At 41.8% G+C, this 25707-nt stretch overlaps 1 protein-coding gene across 31 annotated transcripts in view; it reads right to left on the minus strand.

Moving 5' to 3' along the window:
* NRXN3 (neurexin 3) overlaps positions 1 to 25707 on the minus strand; it is a 1684741-nt gene that overhangs the window by 1530923 nt on the left and 128111 nt on the right. The gene's annotated exons all lie outside the window — the stretch shown is intronic.

Consider the following 25707-nt stretch of genomic DNA (forward strand, 5'->3'; position numbering starts at 1 on the left):
TCTACTCCTGGGCGCCCTAGTTAACTTCTCTTTCCCTTCGCAAACATGTGCGCCACACCACGATGCATACCTTTTGTTCTTTTCTTTCTCTTCCCTTCAATTACTTCCTCTACATTGTCAAGCACATGTGTGACTCCCTCACAGCCCCTTCAACCTGTCACCTTTCTGGTCCCCGAGGAATCCAAAAGGGAACGTGTTATTCCAGATGGAGCTGTGAAAAACACGATGAGCTCCTCGTTTCAGCTCACTCTCTCCACAGAGACGCTCCACATTTACATTTCCTGTGAAATGGTTCCCTTCTCAGACTCACCACTCTCCTCTCAACACATACGAAGGCTGCAAGCAGCCAAAAGAGTCCTGAGTGAAAATATTAAGTGGGACGGGGTCAGCGTAGAGACGAGGTGTGACCACAGAGATCATTCTATAGGTACTCATGTCCCTGGTACCTCCATCACACACACTTCCCCAACTTTGATCAGTCCACTCCCAAAGAAAAATGTTGGTTGGCTGTCTAAGGATGACTCCCATGAGCTCAGTAAAACTCCTGCATTCTTGCAGATATGTCTTTGGACTTCCATGCAACACGACAACAGTCTATCAGTTATCCCATGGGCAGGCTAACCAACCATACTGGTTTGCTCAGGACTAAGGGGGTTTCTGGGAGGCAGGGCTTTCAGTGCTAAAAGTCTACAAGTTTGTCACCCTCTCCAGGATGGCAATTACTGGGTAAAGAATAAGTCTATGTAGACCGAGATGGGCTAGAAGATATGCCTCAAAAATGAAAACTTGAATAATACAAAGTTCAACTTATTTTGTATATTTGTATAGATTTGCAAACTTTTCCAGCTAGAAGGGACCTCAGAGATCACCAGTCAAGCCCTGGATGTTTATACACATGGAAATAGGGGCAGAGAGATGAAACAACTCATTCAAGGTCACCTGTAGCAGAGCTTGGAAAAGAATCCAGATCCGCTGGCCCTATGCTTATTTTTACAGTCCATGCTTTTTTCAAACTGTTCTCTGGATGTTTCTTCCCCCACTTTAACGAGAAAGGCCACCCCATCAGGTACAGACTGTGCACACAGGGCAATGATGATAATGAGAAAGAAATGATAACAACAGATAACATCTATCAAGCACTATCCTATACGAGGCATAATGTTAGTGTATCACATTTATCTATTCCTCATAAAATTCCCAAAGTCGGGACTATTATTTTCCCATTTTACAGATTCAGTAGTAGAGGGAGAATGCAAATGTGCACAGCGTACATGCATTCAAGCAATCTATGACACTGTGAAAGGCAGAGTACCTCTGCCTCTGAGATGATCACACTGAAGAGAGAAGGAGGGATAGTCCTATGCAACAGCGTGGCTATGAGGACCACCATGGCTCAGGTACCTTCCCACTCCCTGAAACACAACCCCTGTCCACTCTTCATGTTCAGTGCATATTATGGAAGGATAAATCCTTGGACAGCCTAGGACTTTTGTCTCCAGGATGACAATTACTGGGTAAAGAATAAGTCTACAAGAGCGAGATGGGCTAGAAGATATGCCTCAAAAATTCATTTTACTTGAGAATGAATGAAAGTAGACTGTCCTGATGCTTTTTATATATTTGTAAATTTTTTAATCTTTGCAGACTGTCTTCAAGGAAATTCCCTCCATTCGTCCTTGCCTGTACTCTCCCCCATTGTTCCTGCCTGCCTCGGCCTCCTGACCTTGACTGCTGACCCCTTATCCCATGCTTCCTTCCACAAGCCATCACTGTGACACCTCCCAATTTAGCATCACGTATGAACGTCAGTACCAGGAACTTAGTTGTTCTTCCAGATCATTAAGTGATGATGGCTAAATTGGGTCTTCTCACCTGACCCCATCACACCCTGAAAGCTCAGGCTATTTGTCATCACAACCTTCACTCCCATCTCCCAGCCAGTTCTCATTCTGAGTGACACGGTTTCCCCCCTGGCCAATTTGAATTAATTTCTCAGGCAACACTGCAGGCCGTTTCTCCTTCAAGTGATTTTACTAAAATCCAGATATATGACATCCACAGCATACTTCTCACCTTCTAGAACTGCGATTTGCTTTTCTATAGTGATCAGAATGTCCTGACATGATTTGTCCTTTTACTAATGCACTCTCTTTGCTTTTCTCTGTTTAACTGTCTCTATAAATTTCCCACATTGCTTAATCTCTTAATTTGGTTTTGTTATTTATACTTGAGAATGAATGAAGGTAGACTTAAAGGGCAATGGCAGGCCATTAACACGACTTCTTCCTTTTTGAAAACAAAAGCATTCTCAGATCACTACATTTTTTTTCTTCCCACTTTCTGAAAGCTTCCTCTATTAACAGATCATGGCTAGAACACACGTCATTGTGAGCAGCTGCCTCAGCTGTCCCATGCTCCACCGTGTCCCAGTACCCACAGCAACGCCAGGCATGCAGCAGGTACTCAGGGAATGTACCATAGACACTTTGCAATATGTATGGTCCTTCCATGTCCGTTCTCTCACCAGATCCTCATACCCCATGTGGTAAGTGGGTTTAACCCCATAATACAGATGAAAAGACTGAGGCTCCAGAAGGTTGAAGGCAGCAGAGCACAATGGTTAACAGCTCAGGCCTGGGTTCCAATCCCACCTCCTGTTTCTCATTAGCTAGTTACGTTGGGCTAGTGTCAATCCCTGGCCCTGTTCTCCTACCTGTAGGAGGAGGATAATAACACATATTGTTATACACCCAGCTCACAGTGATGTTGCAGGGATGAAGTGAGTTAATGGCCATGAAGCACTCCCTCTCTGGCACTTGGTGTATTAATACTACATTTGAAGAAACTACTCGGGGCTGGTAAGGACAGCCCTAGGACCACACCCCAACTCTCCTGCTAGTTCCAGTGCTCAGATTCATACCCTACAACCTGATATCTGACCATCAGGATCCTGATACTGGGTTTCCACTTGTACCTGTCACAGGTAAGGTTAGGACCTATGTACCTTATCTGTACTCACTAGGCCTAGGGAAGTACTTCCCTGGCATGAGAATATTTGTACAGATGGGTGTGGCCTACAGGATCCGACCACAGGCTCCCTCCAGTCTGGTCTCTTCCAACCTGTCACAACAGACCTATATCCATCGATCTATTCCCTGCCACAGTGTGGCTCAGGGAGGATTTAGCTGATAAATGATGATGCTGTTTATAGTAACACCACTCTCTTCCATTCACTGTGCACTTTACAGTTTATAAACTGCATACATTTGATCTCCCAGCAAACCTGGGGCAGGCCTGGCAGGGTTTAAATTCCCCTTCAACAGATGAGGCTCCAGGCGTGCTGCGCCTTATCCAAGCTATGCGGTCAGAAATACTGAGTTAGGACTTAAATCCAGGCTTCTCAATACACACGCAGGGCTCTCTGATTTTAGGTCTCTCTTCATTCTTTCCTGACTCACCTCCTTCTGTTTCACTGTTCCTCCTCTGCCCCTCATCTCAATTTCTGTAGTCCCATACCATGGTACCTCATCCCCCACAAAAATGAAAGGAAGACATTTACCATGTTCATAGGTTGCTACTTGGGAAGACAGACAAAATTTTAAATTCACTTTAAATCTTCAAGTTCTTTGTCTATTTATCCCCCACCTGAGCACTGCATTAAACCCTGTGCAACACTAGTTAATCAGATACAGTCAATCGGCCATCCCATAACATCAAGACTTTATTTGTAGAGGCATTATGGTGGCCATGAGGAGTAGGAAATGAGGTGCCTGGCCTCCTTTCAGATTGGTTGGGGAGACATGAAGGTGACATACACTGCAGAAAGGGATCGTAAGGGGCAGACAGCTAATGCATGGTGCAGCAAGACAGCAGTACAGCATTCTAAAGAGCTGAGGTGACCAGGCAAAGTGTCACAGAGGGTGTGAGGCTTAAATTAAACTGCAAGATACGGCTAGACATAGGAGAAATGTCCATGATAAATGGCGACGCATGAGCAAAGACTGCACCTAGGATCTTGATGCATCATGGATTAGCAAGGTGGGGTTCTAGCAAAGGTTTCAGTAAGTGGGATGGGAGCTGAGGTTAGCCAAACTGTGGAGTGCTGAATACTAGGCTAAGGAGCTTGGACTTTATCTTCCAGGGAATGGGGGCAGCCATCAAAAGTCTTTTCACTGGGAGGGTGAAACATGGAGCATGACACATGGAGCACAGAGTTTAGGGAGGCTTTATTTGTCTGAAGTCCCACAGAAGACAGTGTATCAAGGGAAGCAACATGACAGAGACAATCAGAAAACAAAGTGATGTCGAATAAGGCTACAACATTACACAATACTACTATTGGAGGGTTTGAGCTCCAGAGCGCATTTTCATGGAGTAGCAAGAGCAAAGCAAAGGAACTAGACTCTGTTCAAACAGAACTAGAATCCAGGAGGAAGGATCATTCCCTTTCGAATAGCCAGAGAGTGCGACCTCCTTGCTCAGCTTCCCTAGTACACTTTGCCCCTTTTCCTAACATCCATGACTTTCCCAATTACTCACTTGACAGCCATCTTCCCCAAAGGACTGTAAACATTCAGAAGGCAAGGGCTTGCCTTGTTTCATTCATGCTATTCCCCTGCCCCTAATAACCCGTAGAGCCTCAACAAACATTTTTGGCTTGGATTAGAGTAAAATTTAAGAGCTGATTAGAAGAGGGCTGGTATGCAGATTGAGGGTAGTGTGGTAGAACAAAGTAAGAATTGTGGAAGGAATGAGAGTGTGATCCTAGTTTTATCGAAGGTGGTGAGCAGTCCAAAGCAGGGGGTGTGTATCAGAAGCCCCTGCTCTATATGCTCTCAGAGCCCTTCCTCAACTGCACTCAGGTACCATTTGGAAGGCAACTTCTGGTTATCATAGAACATGGTCTCCAAATCTCTGACACCCAGCACGCAATAGACACTGAAGCAATGGATCTGGAAGCGGGAACCGGCAACGGTTTGAAGCCCATGAGACCTTGGAGGCACAAAGCATTTTCAAACACATACCTCTGTTGACTCAGTTTAGGGACCTTGAAAATGTAAAGGGAAGAAGTCTAACCAGCCCTTCCTTCTCTCTGCCATGGAACCGAGAACCCCACTTTGATGACTAAAGACAGAAATGTACACAGCACCAGTTGCTTTCAACAGCTGTCTCAGAAATGTTTTAGCAGGAATAAACAAGCCAACAGAGAGCCTTGCGGGAAGCTTTAAAAAACAACTCATTGTGCCCTCTAAAGAGCAGAGGAGAGGAAAGAGAGGGTAGACACATACAAGAGTATACACATACAAATATTTATGAATCCAGAAGAAAACAGAACTAGGACAGGAGACTGTAAAAGGACAAATCACTGTTCTTTATGAAGGTGGGTTTTGTTGTGTTTTTACCAGTGACTGTAACCCCTGACCCATTTACTTCTCCCTCCCTGGCCTGGGGAAAGTTGCTAAATGTTTTTATTGGATATGCCACCTTGGGTCGGATGGAAAGTAGAAGCGTGGACGGTGCAAGGAGCTTGAGATGGGGTTATAAGTAGCTTCCTGGATTTAAATCCCAGCAAGGGTAATTTAGGGCTGGGTGATCTTAGATGAGATGTTGAATTTCTTTAAAACTTGATTTCCTCATCAGTGAAATGGGAATATAAGCAGCTCTCTCACTGGATACATGTGCAGATTAAATGAGCTGATACACATTCCTCGAGCACAACACACAGGAAAGCCCCATGGTGCCCCCAACTCCCAGTCGGCTGACAGCGTGAGGCGCTCCTCCCCTGCTTCTAGGTCTCCCATTGGCTCTACTGGGAAGTAATGGGATTAAAAGAAATCACAGACACAAGCACTTTCGATTCCACTGACAAGATGCTAGGTTAATATTCACATCCTTCTGAACAACAAGGTAAAGGGTCTTATTTGGATTATTCGCAAGTCAATTTCATCAAAGCCGAGGTGTCTGGCCAGGAGCAGATAAGGTCAGATCTCACACAGACGACCTCAAGCCCAACCCGGAGGCTCCTGTTCAAAGGAGATTAATGCCCGCTCCACGCTTCCAGGACCCCAGTGATGAAATAAATAATTCATTTCCATCCCGTGTTTCTCCTCTTGCTGCCTAAATACAGATTTAGGTTTTAAACGCTTCCATTTGTAACTAAAATAACAACAAAAATCCCAGTGAAGGCCCCCCTCCTCCCAAGTGGTGCGTGTTCCCTCTGACTCCTGTTACTGGATTAGTCCCTGGGGAAGTCAAAGACACACATTTGAACCTTTCTCAGAGCAGACTGAATAACTGGCTCTACTTACAGCTGTTGACGCAGTATCCCTGAAGACACCAGGTAAACATTTCAACCCAGGCCACCGCCTGCTGGAAACCAGAGCCATCAGCCAATACAGACACTGGCAACCAGTTGTGAAATCTGAGCCTCCTCATTCACTTCTGTTCCTCCAGCAGCAGCCCCAAGCTTTCTCCCACCTTCCTCCCGTCCCAATAAAACAAAGGAGTCCACCAGAGAGTTAACTATCTTCTTTGTTTGACAGTCCGATTATATTTCTTAAGCATTTTCTCCTTTGTTTTCGTTTAGATCTTATTCTTCCCAGGGGATTATACAGACAGGAAACAGGGAGAGTGGGATCAAATAAGGCTGAACACAACACAGGGATGGTGAGACCAACACTGCATTTGTGGAGTAAAGTGAAGTGAGATTACACCCAGAGGACACCCCATGTCCGGGGCTGCAGCCACAGTGCCAGCTCCAGGTTACTGAGAACGTATATTCTCTTCACTGTTGGGGTCACCCAAGCCCATAGCAACCACCAGTGCATAAGGGAAGCCCTGGTAAATTTGGGCAAGGGGGTGGGACTTGGGGCTCATGGGTCACATGAATTTCCTACCTGTTGATAATTATAAGCAGATTACAATGGGCAGTCTGTGAGTCATGCAGACCCCCGGAAATGTGTCCTCATGATGATTTGTTACAGAAACAGGGCTTTTTAGGAGCATAGAGAGGAGTCTGGTAGGGACAGAATGAGCTATTCCCCATGTTTCTCTCCTTGTGGGAATGACATAGCACATGTGCACCTGTCATAAATGCCATGACTTCAATGTTTCCCAGGCCCCTGGGAGATAAAGCCAATGTCATCATGCCCTATACAGACATGGAGACAGAGGCAAAGACTGACACTCCACTGCCATTAGCCAAGGAGGATGAGAAGGCTTGAGTTTCAGCAGGCGCTTGCACGGCTGCCTGAATACAACAACTAATTCCTAAGAATCTGAGTCCCAGCTGTACCATCTACTTTCAAGGGGTGCCTTTGGATCTTTGCATTCTGACTTATTAGAAAGAAGCAGATGCCCTCACTTGCAAGATCATTCAAAGTGATGGCCTCAAAGACTTGCCCCTCCAAAGTATGGCCCACATACCAGCAGCATCATGGACATCCCTTGGGAGCTTGTTAGAAATGCAGAATCTCAGGCTCCACCTCAACCCTCCCCATGCAGAACTTGCATATAACAAGATGTCCAGATGATTAGTGTGCACATAAGACTGCGAGAAGCACTGGCCCAGAAAGCAATATGGGAAGGTCAAATGCAACCTTGGTGCTAAGAGGCAGCAGCCCTTTGAAGAAGGATCTCTGCTCTCATGGTGTTTGGTTTGAAGAACCTGATAACCACATCCTTCCAGCTATTGCACCCTAGGGAACTCATTCTGTTCTACCTGCCACATGGCTGTTCCTTGTTACACTGGGGGCTAAGGCAGGTAATAAGAACAGGGGCCACAGGTCAAGGTAGAACTCACACCAGCCATGACACTGGCAGAACTGTGGGGCGGGGGGCGGGGGACGGGCAGGGAATGCTGCTGCCCCAAAATCCTTGATGAAATGTGTAGCTGGAAATTAGGTCAGTGTGCTAAGGAACAGCAGCTGATTAAGCAGCAGCCAAAAAGAAAGACTCTGTGAATGAGGTGAGGCATTTGAGAAACAGATATTTACTGAGAGCCACTCTGTTAAAAACACACTTGAGACTAGAGGGCTGCCTCACTCAGCTATCCGTCAATAGCAATCTGTGTCAGGTGACCTAAGTGGAGGCCTGAGATCAAGGCAGAAGGAAAAGACGCCATCAGAGCAGTTTCCACTTACGAAAGTTGGGCCTGGCATTCACTTCATTCTCATAGACGTTTCCCTGCCTCTTTTCACATCAATGAACTAAGATCCTAAGATGCTGGGTCCCTGAATCCACAGATGCTGGGATACCAATGGCCTTCCTCTTTTACCTCTCTGCTTCCAAATGTGTACCCGTACTGGCACACAAGCTCCCTCTTTGACATCTCCTCCTCACAGAAATAGGGCGATGTGATAGCCGGATAGTGAGGATGAGAAATATATACCCCAAATTTCCTGATTCCTTATTAAAAACCTAGTTGGGTTTGGTTTCATAAGTTTACAATTCTTCTATCCAGGTGGAGCTGGCATTCGCAACTCAATATCCATTTCCCGATTCCCAAAGTTTGGAGTCAAATATCCAGCCTCCCCCTGAATCCAATATGCTACAGGAGGAAAACCAACTCTTTAGTCCATTTTCAATTATACTCAGGATAGATGTATCATGGTAGATCAAATTGTAACCTTGCTATTATCTTTATTTAGAGATGACGTGTCGTTTAAGGAGATATGGATGAGTGTCGAGTTGACAAGGGGTGGACTTGCGACGTGTAATTTTACATGTGAACTGAGCCCTGGTACTCTGGTTAAACATTATTCTGGGTGTGTCTGGGAAGGTGTTTTTATATTAGAATCAGTGAACTGAGTGAAGCAAACTGTCCTTCCTAGTGTGGGAGAGCATCATCCAGTCCAGCCGTCCTCAACCTTTTTGGCACCGGGGACCAGTTTCATGGAAGATACTTTTTCCACAGATGGAGGGGCAGGAGGAAAGGAGAAGAGGGAGGAAATAATCGTTTCAGGATGAAACTGCTCCATCTCAGATCATCAGGCATTTGTCCGATTCTTATAAGGAACACACAACCTAGATCCCTCGCATGCACTGTTCACAATAGCGTTTGTGCTCCTATGACAATCTAATGACGCCTCTGATCTGATAGGAGGCAGAACTCAGGAGGGTAATGCTCACTAGCCTGTGGCTCACCTCCTGCTATGTGGCCTGGTTCTTAACAGGCCATGAACCCCTACTGGTCCACAGCCTGGGGACTGGAGACTCCCGATCTAATCCACTGAGGACCTGGCTATCACAAAAAAGTTATGGAAAGGGAAATATGCTTTCTCTGCCTTATTGCTTACACTGGGACATCAGTCTTCTCCTGCCCTCAGGCTGGAACTGACACCATCGGTTCTCAGGCTTTAGAGCTCACCCTGAAACAAGGAAACACCCCTGTCTTTTCCTCCAGCTTGCAGATGACAGATCACAGGACTTCTCAGCTTCCATAATCACATGAGCCAGTTCCTTATTACAATCATCATGTCCATATATATATCTCCTCTTGGTTTTCTTTCCCTGGAGAACCCTGACTAATACAGCCAAAGAAGAGAGTTACTCTCCCTCACTTACAAAAACCAAAAAGCAAATCATCCTGGGGATAGCCATCAGCCATCTTAAAATCACAAGGGTAAGAGCTGCCAAAAATGAAGCCAACACCAAGAAAGTCAAGCCAAAAAATGAGGACGACAGACACTAGGTCTTGGTCATATCATTTGAGTTACTGGGGGTTTTAGAAACTGAGCCCATAAATTCTCTTTGTTGTTTAGGGAAGTCGAGTTGAAAGTTCTGTTCTTTGAAGCTGAAAGCATTCTAACTGACATATCAGGTAAATAAATCATCCTCTGCTGGGAAGAAAGGGAATGGCTCACCAAAATTCCCTTGGCCTGGGCCCTCCCAGCTCCCTTCTTCTCAAAAAATAAATTGTCAGACCAAAGGAAAAACAAACAAACAAATAAACAAAAAACACCTTTCAGATAAAAGGCAGGTGAAGCAAGTTGAGAAAAGCAGCTTCCCCTACCTTCCTGCATCCCCAGCTCCCTCAAACAATAATCCCAAACCATCTTATTAAAGGTTTTTAATTCGTCTTCCTTTACTCCTTCTAGGGATTTAAATATCAGAAGCAAATTGTCCATCCTATCCCCACAGCTGTCTGCTGCCCACCATCCCCCAGCCAAGGCTCCACTCCCTCCTGTCACCATATTTAAAGTGGGGGTGGGGAGCCTTTATTCTAAACCCAGTGCAATTCTCTCAGCTCTTTCTTAATCCCTCCACCTGTGAGATAATTGCAGGCATTTAGGAAAAAAAAAAAAAAAACTCAATAGTAATCACAGAGTTGCTCACAAAGACACAAAAAGAGGCAGATAAAATAGGAGAAAGAAAAAAATCACAAGCCCAGATTTATCCACACTCTGACATCCATTCCAAGAGTACAATGGGCCAACCTCTCGCTACAAGAGAAAAAAAGCACAGCTTTACAGGAAGGGGCTTCATTTTCAAATGTCATGGATGTAATGGTTCCTATGCATAAAAGAGAGTAAGATACGTCTACAAACTAAAATGAGTTGCCATCAGTTAACTGTTCACAAGTCAGTTACAAAAAATAAGCAGGCCTATCAAACATGTGCTCCTACTTATTGTCTTAATGCAACAAGAAAATTACCTTAATCAAGAGTGTCCCTTTTTATATGGTAAAGAGGAAAAAATGTTGAGATATTTTTATACGGCGATCAGAATAAAACAAACACCTATTGAATCAGCCATCTGGCCCCACGCCATCAACTCAGGCTAAGATCCCAATCACTTTCAGGTTATGGATGCAAGATAGAGGTTACATCCCTTAAAACAACCACTAAAACAAAAATCTATGTATAACAAATAGGTTTGCTATATACAAATGCAACTTGTTTTAAATATTTAAAATACAACAAAATACTTTTGTAAAGTCTCATACACTTTCCTTTTGATTTATTTTATTTCTTGGGAACTGTAGCTTTGGGATAAATCCCAAGGAATAAAATGAACCAAAATTGATCTGATCATAGAATGATTTAGAGCTGCAGGTCCTATAGTTCTGAGGCAGGCACTAAAGTCTATAGTTTCACAAGTTCCCTGGCTGATTCTTATGAATTTGAGAAACACTAATGTAACTCTGAAGGGTTTTGTTTAATACAAAATACACATACAGGCTGGGTGTGGTGGCTCGTGCCTTTAATCCCAGCACTTTGGGAGGCTGAGGTGGGCAGATCAACTGAGGTCAACATGAGACCAGCCTGGCCAACATGGTCTCTACTAAAAATATAAAAATTAGCCAGTTGTGGTGGTGGGTGCCTGTAATCCAGACACTTAGAAAGCTGAGGCAGAAGAGTCACTTGAATCCGAGAGGTGAAAGTTGCAGTAAGCAGAGATCACGACACTGTACTCCAGCCTAGTTAACAGAGCAAGACTCCGTCTTTTATTTATTTATTTATTTTCAGGAAAAAAAAAAAGTAAAGAAAAGAAATGCATGTACATATGTTAATGGGAAGTGATTCTCTATCTCATAGAAACCATACTTGCCTTTGTTTGAATGAAGGTGAGCTGAAGAAGGCTAACATGCATGACACAAGATCAGAACACAGAACACAAGTCACCCATGGGGGCAGAGACTGTCACTGTAGCCACCAAGCCCTTTATCCTGTTCTCCTGAGCACAGAGATAAATTGCATTTCCCAGTCTCCTTTGCAATTGGATGGAATTATGTAACTGAGTTCTGGCCAATCATAGTTGATGCACCCTACATCCGGGCATGGCCCTTTTGGAAAAATCCTCCAAGCTTGCTCTCTCCACCTCTGCCACTAGACTGCAAAGAAGGACAAGGCACCAGAAAATAACAAAGCTACAGGACAGAAGGTGTCCTGGTGCCTGAATGACTGTGTGGAGTAGAGATCCCCCACTTCACCACCCACCAATCTGCACTGCAAACTGGAATGTGAGTGAGGCAATTTTGTTAGTATTAAGCTACTGTGATTTGGGAATTGTCATAGCAGTTAGCCCGCCCTGACTAATATACATTGCTACTGCCCTGTATCCCTGTTTTCCCCCAATTTTCAACCGACTCTTCTGGATTTTAAGATGAAGTGAACACAAACTAACAGGCAAACAAGCCACAAATCGCTACCACTGCAATGCCAGCATGACATCTCAATGCTATAGGAAATAAACTATGTGCACCCAGAAAAGGCCTTTCATATTTTAAGTAGCATTTAGTACAAAGTCCAAGACAAAAGAAAAAAAAATGAATCGCTTTTGGAGTTCATTATATAAGGGCTTTCTTCCTACTCAATTATGAGCTGCTCAAGTACAAAGACTGATTTTTACCCATTTTGTGTATCCCTTGTGCTCGATGGTTGTTAAATTCAATTACATTTTATTGTTACTGTCAAGAGGGAAGGAAATATATTTATTAAAACCATAATGAGAGCTAGACATCTTGTTAGGCACTTAATATGTGTTAGCTTATATACGTCTCAATTTTACCAAAAGCAAAACAACGTCTTATTATTTATAATACATCATAGATATTATTTATATGAATCAGGAATATATTAGAATAATATATTAGCATCCCCATTTTACAGAAGAGAAAACTGAGGTTCTGTAAAATTAACTGAAACGATGGTATCGTATGTAGTGTCAGCTCAGGCTTTGGGGTCGAGCAGCCAAAACTCAGTTTATCTTGGTCCTGCTGCTAGCTCTGTAACCAGCTTTGTAACCTAGGGCCTCTATTTTCTTGCCTGTGAAAATGGGGATAATGTCATGTAATCATTCAGAAATTTATTTAAACCGATATGAGAAGTAACATTTTTTTAAAAAACTTTTCTTTAATGAGAGACAGAGGTAAAAGTAGGGAAACCTGAGGATTATTTCAGACAAGGTAAACCATTTCTAAGAAAGGAGGAGTGCTCGTTCTCCAAAACCAACTGACAAGCAAGAAGCAACAGAAGAGCCAGTAGACGGGAATGCAGCCCCTCATCTCCAGGGAGAACAGACCTGTCTCTGTCCACTAAACAGATGAAACAAGCAAAAAAGTGCACGAAAGTCTTCCAACTATCAGGATGGCCAGAAATGGCATAAAGGATGCAAGAGAGAAAGTAAGCCTGTGAATCCTCAAAGGTATTTTTTTTCCTATTCTTTTTGGAGGGAGGCCAACTAAAAACAGGAAGAGATAAAGTTGACAAAAATCATTATTCTCCACAAATTACTCTGACCTTGCCTAGGCAGTGACCTTCACACTACCACTGGTTTAATGGCATTTCTTTCTACAGTAGTTGATTTCACTATTAAACAGAGAAGCCGTGCACAGGATAATAGAACTAAATCACTCTTGTAAATATTTAATATCATTGCCTTTCTTTTTTCCTTTTAACAAATCACTATCAAAGGCTGAGCACATAGTAGAAAACACACTTATTTATTCTATCCTGGAAAAAAAGCTTAGTGCTCATGCATTTTAGCTATCTAGTTCTCCAAATGACTTTGACACTTGAGAGCCCTGGTGATCAAAACAGTCTGAAGGAAGGCAATTTTGCAACAATTTAAGAACGGATTTTGTACATCGATCAACATCCCCCAAGGCTGCCTCACGGGCACTAAACTTAACCCATCAGACACATGGTAGGACCCTGAAAAAATTATTTTTTAAAAGAAAACCAAGATATGAGACTGACTTAAATACATTCTCACCTGAAAAAAAAAAAGTTTCTTTTTAGTTGAAAAAGTTACAAATAAAATGACAACTATTTTTAAAGGAAGAGAGGAAATACAAACAACTATTAGGGAACAGTTTGGAAACGAGCCCCTAGTGAATATCATCACAGCTCATCTTTATTGCACACAACATGCGTCCACACTGTTGTAAATAGCCAACATGGGACAGCAAGAAAGAAAAAGTTATGGGTATAAAAGCTTTTTAAAAGTCAACCGGTGTCACCACCTTACTTCAGCCAAGACAAAGCAGTCCACAAAGCAAGCCTGTAAGTGGTACACAGCATCGTAAAATACTGAAATTCAAAGCCACTTACTGACCACTTTGAAAGCTGGCGTCGTGTCGGTTCTCAGACAGACACGTAATTTAAGAGATAACCTTTTTTAGAAAGTTTGCACACTGAAACTTCCAGAATATTCCTTACATGGCATTATCAACAATGACCTCAGCAGCCTATGAATGATCTATAGCAAATGCCATCAACGGTGAAGACGGCCAGGACTTAGAGGCAAGTTGGTGGGAGGACAAAGAAAACAACATCTGAAGTCAAAAGTCTGGTCTAAGTCCCGATTGTGCTACAAATTATTCGTGCAGCGACAAACACATCACTCATGCCCTCACAGCATGTTTTGTCATCCACAAAATTACACTGGAATGGACTAAAGGAATTCTAAGTTCCCTTTGAGCTCTGAAATTATATGCTTCTAAGATCTGGGGAAGCAAAGCAGCGTTTTTTAAAAGTAACGCAGCCAAATGTTTTCGTTTTCTTCATGGCTCATATAGTTTCATCAAGTAATATAAAGAAATCCTATAGCTCTTTGTGTACCCAAAAAGAGTAGACACATCTATCAAAAACCTAAGAACAAACAGGTTTTATGAAGATTACTATTTTTGGTGTGGGAGGCTCTAAAGCAGGAGTGTCCAATCTTTTAGCTTTCCTTGGCCACATTGGAAGAGGAAAAATTGACTTGGGCCACACATGAAATACACTAATGATTTCTCCTGAGCTTAGCAAAAAAAAAAAAAAAAAAAAAAAAAAAAAAAAAAATCACACACACACAACAATCTCATAATGTCTTAAGAAAGTGTAAGGATTTGTGCTGGATTACATTCAAAGTCATTCTGGGCCACATGCAGCCTGAAGACTGTGGGTTAGACAAACTTGTTTTAAAGGAAGACACCACTTCCTTCTGCAGTGGAGGTACCCAAAGACCCTCTCTATTGAAAGCATCATGGAGGCTAGGGGCTGGCCCTGTTGCCAAATTCAGCTAAGAAGTTAACTTAACTCAACAGGCACTGTTACAGGCATTGGATATACCATGACGGACAAAATCAGATACTGCCTTTGATTTTTATGGTGCTTATATTCTCATGAACTTCTTATTCTTTAACATTGTGTAGCACTATTTTAATGTGCACGGTACTTCCACCTCCATTGTATCAATTATTAGCCGGAACAAACCTACCAAGTAGGCATTTTACAGGTAAAAACAGGGATGGTCAAAAAGATTGAATAATATGTTCAAAGTTCCCAGATCTAATGAGTGACGTGGATATTGACAAGATGTATTTATGGTAACTGTTTGTTGTTAATGTTTATGATAACTAAACTAATTTTTATGTATGTTAGCTAAGCTCTAACATAAGCCTTTAATATTATTGTTTCCAATAGATCCTCTCAGCAGCCTTGTGAAGTGTGCAATATTTTTGCTCTCATTTTGCTTATTAGGATAATGAAGCTTAACAAGGTTATACAGCTTATGAGCGTCAAATACTAACATCAGTACTCTAACCTACCATGTTTTATTCCCCAGCATCCTGAACTAGGTCCTCCCATTTATCTCACTGTTCTATTTGTTCCAAAATGCTGACCCTAGGTTAGAATTATTCACACTTGGAGATCTAGTATTCCAGGTTCAGTTGTCACATGGATCAATTAGCCCAGAACTGGGGAACCTCACCCATAACAATTCGGGCCAAGGCATTTGTAAAGACTCATTATTGGTCACTTGGGGAAACAAGGGAGAGTATGTCTGGCTCAGCAAACTATATCTCCACAGCCAGATAAATAGCCCCAGGCAAATGGTGTACTGCAGATGGATCAATGGCTGCCACTTCATACTGAACAGACAGCACATAAATAGGACAAAGTCCTCAGCTGTGCACTGAGACAGCCCACAAAATCCTTAGCTGAGCCAATGACTTCTAAACAAGCAATTCCTACCAGAAAGCAATTCCTTTACCTGCATGTTCACTGTCTGGAAAAAAAAAAAAAAAAAAAAAAAAAAAAAAAAGAGCCATTCATAACCAGACTCTCAGTTATAGGATGAATGACCTTAGATTTATAGTAGAGAAATAACCATGATGACTGTTGACCTGCTCCAAATTTGAAAGCAAATAAGCCTAACGTTCCTAGTAGTTTTCTCATGTTATGCTGAGATCAGCTCTTCCTTGAGTTAAACAGTCGTTCTCAGAAGTACTGTTTACGTACACTATATGGATATCTGTCTAAGTACTCAGGTAATACAAACTGGGAGTGTTTTAACCGGATTAGTAACTTTAAAACTGCAGTTGTTTTAACATCTGTGGTGTGTATTTTACCAGGAAGCAGTAATTTCCCTATTTAAATAAGCCCATCCAAAAAGCTATTCCCAGTCAAAACAGAAAATGTAGTTAAAAGGATTCTTGAGTGAAGCCAATCCAAAAGCTTCCTTCAAATTTTAGTCATTAAGGCTTAGCTTTGGTAGCTACTTTTAAAATTACTGCCCAAAGTTTTTTTTAACTGAACACTAACTAGTTCTAATTCTAGCTATTTTCCTCCAAAATGAAAAATCATAAAACAGGATTTCATGTCAAATAAATTTGGGTAACTTCGAAATGTACATTTTCCTTCTTAGAGATTTGTAACTTGCATTGCCATAACAAAGGCTCTGAGAAGTCCCACAGTCAATAAACCTGCTTAATCTAGTTTAAAACTAGGTTTTCAGAACTTACTTTACCCAGCAGTTTTGTTTTGTTTTTTTGTTTTTTTTTCTTGAAACGTCATTAGCATTTCTAAACATAGAGTACACATGGACACCAGGAAGGGAACAAGACACCAGAGACCAGCTGAGAGTGGAGGGTGGAGGAGGGAGGAAGAGGGTGGAAAAACTACCTGTCAGGTACAATGCTTATTACCTGGGTGACAAAATAACCTACATACCAAATGCCTATGGCACACAATCTACCTATGTAACAAATCTGCACATATACCCCAAACCTAGAGAAAAATTTTTAAAAATTAACATTAGCATTTCTCAGAATTGTTTAGAAGGTGCCAATCTGGCTGAACGTGCCATATAATACCAGGTTCTACGAGATGACAAAACTGCTTCAAACTCACCCAGATGTCTATTTTTCCTTGGGTCTATTTTGAAACCAGATAATGCATTATTTTTAAACAAACAGACCATTTAAAACTTCTCCAGTTAATATGCAAATAGTTAAGTTTAATAAGTCTAGGTTTAATAAGGAAGAGGCTAATATTTGACTGAGTTCCACAGTGCTTTCATCAACTGCATAGCACACGAACCATCATAGGTAAAATACCGGACCACAAAATTCACATTATCAAGTTCAGGTTCAGAGATATCCCTAATAGCAGAAGAGTGTGTTGCTCAATGCATATTTGCCATTTAGCAATTCTTACCAGCAGCAAGGAACAACTGATTACAGTAACAAGTTTATTTCAAATATTTCAGGAAAATGGGTTGAGGGACTTTTCTGTATTTCTTCATTGTTTGAAAGACTTTATTGGAAGAGATGTATAATTCTCACACACACACACACACACACATACACACACACACACAATAGTATCTGGGGTTTGAGATTTATTTTTGTATAGTATCAAGCCAATGTACTGACTCTCATTTCAATAATAGATCTGCAGGCATTTGCAAGGCATAGTCATTAGCTTATCTTTAAGTAAATATTTTGATTGTCAGACAGCTCGTTGCAAACAAGGTTCTTTTCCAAACTCACTCCTGATACATCCAAGCCCATTTGCACATCATTCCTTTAATAATCTGTGTCTGTGCTAAAATACAAAATCATCCTGAGGAAGAGAAAAGCAGGCTTTCCAGGCGTTTCATTTAAAAGGGCTCCAGAGCATGTGGGTCCCAGTTCTCTTTCAGTTCTGTGGTCTTTACTATGCTACATTACCATAAAGCTTAGGAAATGAGCTATTACACACCATCATCCCTCCTAACCGCTATCACAGAAAATCACACACTCACAGAACAGCATTAATTGTCAGAATTAGCAACCATTTAAAAGGCAGCTGTTCTTTCACTCTTAAATAGGCTCCAAATTTCAGATCTTCTCCCTGCATTGGCCGCTCCATCTATTGCTCTTACACATGCACACACATACGCACACATGCACACAATGGCTCTTTAGTCAAACACGTTTTAAAATTCTCTATATTCATTAAAAAAAAAAAAACAAGAAAATATTGTCAAGCAACATTTTTCATCCCAATACTTGCCATCGTTGTTACAACTGGCTGGAAAGCTTCCATGCAGGAAGCACTTTTCAAAGCTCCAGGTGGAAGGTCTCTGTTTTGTGTGGGTTGAAAGAAAAAAAGAGCAGTATCTCTTTAAGAGTCAACAGTAAATTAACTTGCCCAAAAGAGTGAAATAATTAGCAGTTAGTAGCTTATTAAAAGGATGGCAAAGGCCAAGCTGCCATCTGGGATCTCCAGTTTCTTGTGATTGTTATTATGTCAAGATGTGCAAGTCGCATTAGGTTTCATGTCACCATGCCTGCCCTTGCTTTACATGTACATTTTAATGAAAGATACGGCACTTTTACAATCAGACGTCCATCAGAAAGTGTTATTAGTCTGGCTTTTTACAAAGCATATGGTCTTTTCCACCTGTGCTATTCTGCTTACCACTAAATGCCTTAGGAAAAGAGAAAAACTCAATAATATCAATTAGATATTCTCTTTGTATAGAGGCAAACCTGAGCTTCATCAAAAACAGGGCAAAGCTACCTCACAAGAGGACAATATTTTTGCTTCTATTTACACACAGTGAAAAACCACACTCCCTTGATCTCTCACAAGGTTAATCCTTCTTAATGAAAGTTAAGCAATCTAGAGCCTGCCTACTGATTATTACATGGATAAACACAATTTTGGAATGCATGGGGAAAATACATGTATTTATTAAAAATAAATCGCAATTTAAAAAAATAAATCAACCAATAAAGAAAAAGAATTAATGGCAGAAAGAGTCACAACAGAACCTTATAGTGATGGACACATTCTATTTCTTGATTTGGATGGTATTTACATGGGTATATACAGGTTAAAAAAAAAAAAAAACTTTAAGCTGTATGCTTAAGAGCATGCATTTTAGACACTTTACACTGTGTATGCCACCTCCAGTAAACAAATAAATAACAAGCAAATAAAAAATTCCCTATGTGTTCACAAAGCACATTTTCTTTTTTGATTCTGATACTGTAAAGCATGGGTGAGCTGACTAAATGATTACCTAACAATTTCCCTTTAAAATAAAAACAATTAATTTAAAAACTGCATATATAAAAATACATCAAAAACAAAGCATTTAAGACTTTTTACTTGAGAGGTGGTTGTTACATCTGAAAGCTATTTTCAAACTCCCATGGACTGTGAGCAAGGTGTCAGAGGGGTGGGTCCATGTTTGCTCAGTTTCTGTGTACTCAGTACCTAGCATATCATCGGCTCTCCACCAATATTTGTTGAATGCCAAATAAGCATTGCTTTTCTAATATTGAAGCAGAGGATCTGCTAAAATTTGATAGATGTCACCCTGGAATCTATTATTTTCTGTACACCTACAAATGGAAACTACATATAAAAAACACTATATACCAGTATACACCTATTAATATGTATTTGTGCAAATTCTACCTATACTCAGATATACACTGCCCTACACACCTAAGAAAGAGACCATGGCATGTACAAAGCACATGGAGAAATGCACTCTGCTTGTTCTCTCATTAAATATCTTTCCATCAGGCTACTCGTTCAAATTCTTTACAAATGAGATGTATCTTAAAGACAACACAATTCAAAACATTCTTTGCCTGTAGGTGCTACCAAAGTCAAGTTTATGTGTGTATACATATTGATCTACAGTTGAAAATTATATATCTTCTAAGACTAACCAAGTCGACTAGATAAGCAAAGGTCTATACAAACAGAGAGATCATTATTCCTACCTTAGAGGAGAAAGTGTTTTATGACATGTAAACACAGACATAAAATCTATAAGTAATCAATAAATCCAAATTGATCACGGAGGAGGAAGAAACAGACATGTTGCTTCAAAATCTGAGAAATAATCTCTTTTATGTGTTGTCAATTGGAATTTAATTAAAACATTCCACTGATACATCATCCATTTTATTAATACATCTACAGTTCATATTTACACATTTTTAATGCTCAAAAAAATCCATGAAAAAAAATGTCTTTGGTGTCCAGTGACAATTTCTCAACAAGAAAAAAAACACTTTTCCTGTTTTCCAAGCATCATTTCAAAGACATCACTGCCAAAAACATAGAGCTGCTAAAATCAAGCAATTTGCTTTTTATGTTTAAAATAAACCTATTTTCCCCCACAGACTTTCAAAACATTAGAAGAAAAAATACATGGAAAACAGGCTTCTTCAAAAAACAAAGCGATTTTATATTCGTTGTCAAGAGGACAAATCAGTGGTGGATGAGAAACAGATGAGACAAGAGATGGAAATGTAATATTGCCCCTACTTTATTATAATTAGATATTTATAGAGCACAGATGAGTTTATTTTCATAATTAGTGGCTGGCATTAGTAAACGAATTTGCATACACAGTTGGCTATCACAGCAGTAACTTATTTTCGGGGCTCTTGAGTCCTAGCAGGGACAAGAGGGGCTCAACTCCTCAAATCAGCTTTCTTAATGTTATTACCAGCAAAATGCAATCTACATGAAATCATGTTCAAATTCATGTAGCTTGATTGTTTCTTTCCAGTTTGGCCAGTGTTGATTAGCTCAGCATTAGAAGGCCAGTGATCAAATCTACGTGGGAAAAATGCACATCAACAAATCAAAAGGGCCATCTAAACTCTAACAGACTAGAATAGATCTTAGGGTTAATACTGTCTAATCCAGTGAATACAAAGCTCTGTAGAGCAAAAGAAAAAAGAAATTAAGGCCACCCGCCAACCTAGCTGCACTAAAGGTTTAAATATCAGTTCTTGGCCATTACTGAAGATGTCAGATACCTCTCTCCCAGGTCATTCTCTGCATTCTCCATACCCTCCTCACGCTTTCCCACACCACTCTACCAAATCAGCTGTAACAAACACATAGACCATCCTCTCCGATGGCATGCCAAGGGTAAGAAGGATTCCTGGTACCCTGATCACAGCCATGGACAAAGAAAATTAATCAAACTACCTCCCACTGTTGACATCCAGTAAGAAATCTTGATGGAATCTTTTTCACCTCCCTTCTTCTTAAGCCAAAGGTCAAAAACTTATGGCCCATGCACCAAATCATCTGGCAGGCAGGCGCACACCTGCGTGTGTGTTCATACATACATACAGAGAAGATAACCTTGAGAGGACACTTTTATCACGTCGACTTCTGGCTTTTCTTGAGCATCTGGTGACTGCACCTGGATCCTTGTGTGGCAGCACTCAGCTGGAGCAGAGTGGAGGCTGCTGCCTTTGACACATCTTGTGCTCTACAGTTTGCCATGATCCCCACCATGACCTATTGCTTCTCTTACCCCAGGACGCTACTTATCCCGAGGTCTACTTCATAAGACTAGTCAGGTCCCTGTTGGCTTTTGAGTCTGTGACCCCTGCCCTGAGTTCAGTTTTAAGGGAAGATATTTGGTAACCTCCCCAGAACAAGCAATCCCCAAATGGACTAGAAGAAGGGGTAGGAGGCCAAAATACACTCTCCTTAAACAGTGGCTGTCAAAACAGCTGACCAAGGCTGGTGGCTGAAGTCCTCTAGGTGAGCCTCTTCTAGGTAAGTTCACGCTTGTTTTTGGCTGTGTCCTGCCAACGGCTTCCTGAACAGAGTGGCTTTTGTTATAGCCTACTCACCCTGCTCGGTTTTGTAGATTTAACTTCCCAATTCTCTCCACTATGGGTTTACTACTTCACCACTCAGCTCTAAAAGAATGACAACATCTGAGGCATATTCCTTCTTTTCTCTGACAAACGTCTAAGAATAAATTCAAGACCTTCTCCACATTTATTTTGGTGTAATCTATAAAATTTTCCCTCTGACACTTGCACACGCAGGGCCAAGAAACAGCCGTGGGGAGGAGGAAACTGGAGCCAGAACATGCGGTCTCACTTCATGGCCTGTTGGGGCTCCTTTGCTCGTTGATTTGGGGTCATGAGAGTTGTGATAAGAGGCACATATTAGTAAGTGGAGTGGTTCTATTAATAACACCAGTGTTGACAATCTAATCTCGTCTATCTCCCCTCCTCCCATATCTAAAATCAATTGTTTAATTCAGTTAAACCATTACTTAATTTTGTAAGCATTCATCAAGTACAACTCTGGCCATAGTACGGAGCTGGTGGGGAATGAGTGACAGAGAGGGCAAAGACACAGCCTTGGCCTTTTGTGGGACAGGTTGCGGGGAGTGGATTGAAACACATGAGTAAATGTGACTCAAGGCAGTTTGGCATAGGTACCTTATAACACAGCACAAAGTCTGGCAGACCTAGGAGCCCTGGATCTTGAAGGATAAGAGGGAGAAGCATGTTCAAGGACATTCAAGAAAGAGAGTGGAGCTTGAGTGGAAGTCTGAAGGCAGGAGAACACGGTGAGGATGCAAGCAGAGTGACCTGGGGACTTTTGGAGATGGGAGAGCTGGCAGGGGTGACGGTGGGCAGGGGGTTACGCCCACTGAACACAAAGCGGGGAAGGCATCTTGACAATTATACAACAAGAATCTACCCAAAGCTTTTAAACAGATGAGCTACATGACCCTATTTAATTTTAATTTCACTTTCTTTTCACGTTTAGGAAGATGAAAGACAGCAGGATAAGAAGGATTAGAGATTTTGAGTCCTTTCTGCATGGAACACACTATGCTAGACACATCTGGATGTTAACAAATACATTTGTCTTCAACTCATGTGCACTCTAGTAGAGGGAGTGGTCCAGTTCCCAACTAACTTTCCTATAAATTGTTAGGGCAGTCCGTGGAGGAACAGCCTAACTCTGAATAGAGGAGTCAAGGAAAATATCACATAAGAAATGAAACATATATATATTTTTCAATGGGCAGAAAAAAGGGGATGCGGGACTGTGAAAAGGTGGAGAAACAGAATAAGCAAAGGTAAGAGATGAAGAAATTCTAGTGAGGTTATTTGGTATTCCACTTGGCTGGAGCAGAAATTTTGTAGCTAGGCTTAACAGGGGAGTGGGATAAAGGTAAGCAGGACCATATGGGGGAAGGCTTTAAAAGTGAGATCGCTAATCCTGCATTCCATTTAGTGGGCAGCAGAGTTTAAGCAATTCTCAACCACTGGATAGACTAGAAGAGAATCGAGGCAGAAAGACTAGTTAGGAGAGGGCAGTAACTGAATAAATGCTAACCGGAAACTGATTCAGGGAGCTGACAGAGATGCAAGAGACATTTGGAGGAAAGTCTCAACAACCTTTCTCTCTACCAAATGCCTGGGAGTAGGAAGGTTCAGGAAGGAGAATGATAGAAAGTAATTCCTGGGTTTCACACCTGGTGATAAGGGGGTTGGGAACTGCATCGACTCCATTAAGGGAGACATCATAAAGGGAAGCTGGTTTGTGGGCAGATGATATGAAGGTTGACTCTGAGCCTACGGAAGTGCCTCGCTCAGTGCAGCATTCACATAGATGTGTGTTACAGAGAATGCAAAGCAGTAGGCTGGAAATTACGACAGGTCAGTGAAGGCTATAGCTAGAAGGCTTAAACATGGAGGTCACCCTTGCATCTGAGAGAGGCAGTGTAGAGTGGGGTTTAGTAGCACAGATTCTGGTTTTGATTCCCATTTAGTAGTCATCGACTTACATTATGTGACTCTGAGTCTTATTGTTCTTATTCATAAAACAAGAATAATGCCACCACCTACCTCACAGACGTGTTGTGGCATTAAGTGTGACAAGCCCATCAAGCATATAGCACAATGGCTGGTGCGTGAGGAGCACTCTGCAAGTGTTTTTGTTTTTGTTTCTTTTTTTTTTTTTTTGAGACAGAGTTTCACTCTTGTTACCCAGGCTGGAGTGCAATGGTGCGATCTCGGCTCGCCACAACCTCTGCCTCCTGGGTTCAAGAATTCTCCTGCCTCAGCTTCCCCAGTAGCTGGGACTATAGATGCGTGCCACCATGCCCAGCTAATTTTTGTATGTTTAGTAGAGACGGGGGTTACACCATGTTGACCAGGATGGTCTTGATCTCTTGACCTTGTGATCCACCCACCTCGGCCTCCCAAAGTGCTAGGATTATAGGCGTGAGCCACTGCGCCCGGCCTCCGCAACTTTTAGCAGCTGCTAGTATTGGTAGTAGCATCGACTCAGAAAAAGAAAATAAAATGCTCACGTGCAAAATCTAAAAAACACTCAAAACACCTATGTTATAGGATGCCGTAGGGAACTGGGGAAAGACGAGGAGAAAGACAGAGACTGACTCTAATCTGTTGTCACAGGAGCCAGTGAGAGAAGGAAGAGGCAACAGTGCCACATGCATCAGAAAAGTTGAGTCCTCAGCAGATTGGTGGCTTTGCCTATGAGGAGGTCACTGGCAGCCTTCCACTGAGCAAAATCAGCGGAAAGGTGGAGATACAGCCAGATGTAGCCCTTTAATCATTTATTCCTCTTCCTCTCCCCACTTTCCCACCCACCTCCTTTCCAAAGATACCAACTTAGCAATGGGGTAAAGGTTCCCCATGACAGATTTCTGAGAATGAAGCCACCTGGGATTAGCATAAAAGTAACAGACAATCAACCAACCCCAAAGTGGAAAGGACTGAACTGCTCCCACGGCAACCACACATAACTTTTCAAAGACCCAGAAAAGCATAAAACTCAATAAGAGATAGCCAGTTCACAGATGCGTCACAGAATCCACGTTTTCAATAACTTGTCAGCCCTTTTTTCTTCAACATCTTCGTGGCAGAAAACACATTTCCTACTTTGGTTACTTGCCAGTTCTTGAAGGAAGAGAGAGTACACAGATCCACTGAGATAGGAGCTGGAGAGTTAGGAAGGTACTAGGGAAGACTAGATGCAGATACATATTTATAATTTATCAATTAACCTCTCCCTTCACTCCTAAACAACTAATCCAATTTGAGCTGGTGAGCCAGGTTCTCTAGGCTTGGGTCTCTGACAGCTTTGATTAGAAATGGATGAGTTACCCAAAGGTGTGACGTGATGAAAGGCATGTCAGAGTGTTGGCGGCGCAAGCTCACTCGCTCAGCCCCTCTCCTTTCCTCTGCCCACCTGGCAAAATGCTGGCTTTGTAAGTTAAAATTCTATGTTATCTCTTTCTCCTCTTCCTCCTGACTCTGTAACACATTTTCATTCCCATATTCTTTCACACCCTCCCATTCCCACCCTTCTGAGACCATCACACCATCAGAAAATTCTGAATCCCACATATGCAGGAAATACAACACAGGAAAAAAAGAAATAAATACATATCCCCCCAATTCCACATTAAATAAAATTTCAGGCAATTCACCAATCCTCTCCCTTTCTTGTCTATCATCCTTCCCCCACCGATGTTATCCCCAAATTCAGTTATTCCAAGTAATAGCAACGGTGATACATTATTTCATACTTCCCCTGTTCCATCAATACATTTACTGGGAGGGGATCTTAGAACAGCCTGCATGGAAGTAACATGTATCTTCCCCACACTGCATAACCGCTT

This window comes from Saimiri boliviensis, chromosome 2 (assembly GCF_048565385.1).
Source record: "Saimiri boliviensis isolate mSaiBol1 chromosome 2, mSaiBol1.pri, whole genome shotgun sequence".
NCBI classification, from domain to species: Eukaryota; Metazoa; Chordata; class Mammalia; order Primates; family Cebidae; genus Saimiri; species Saimiri boliviensis.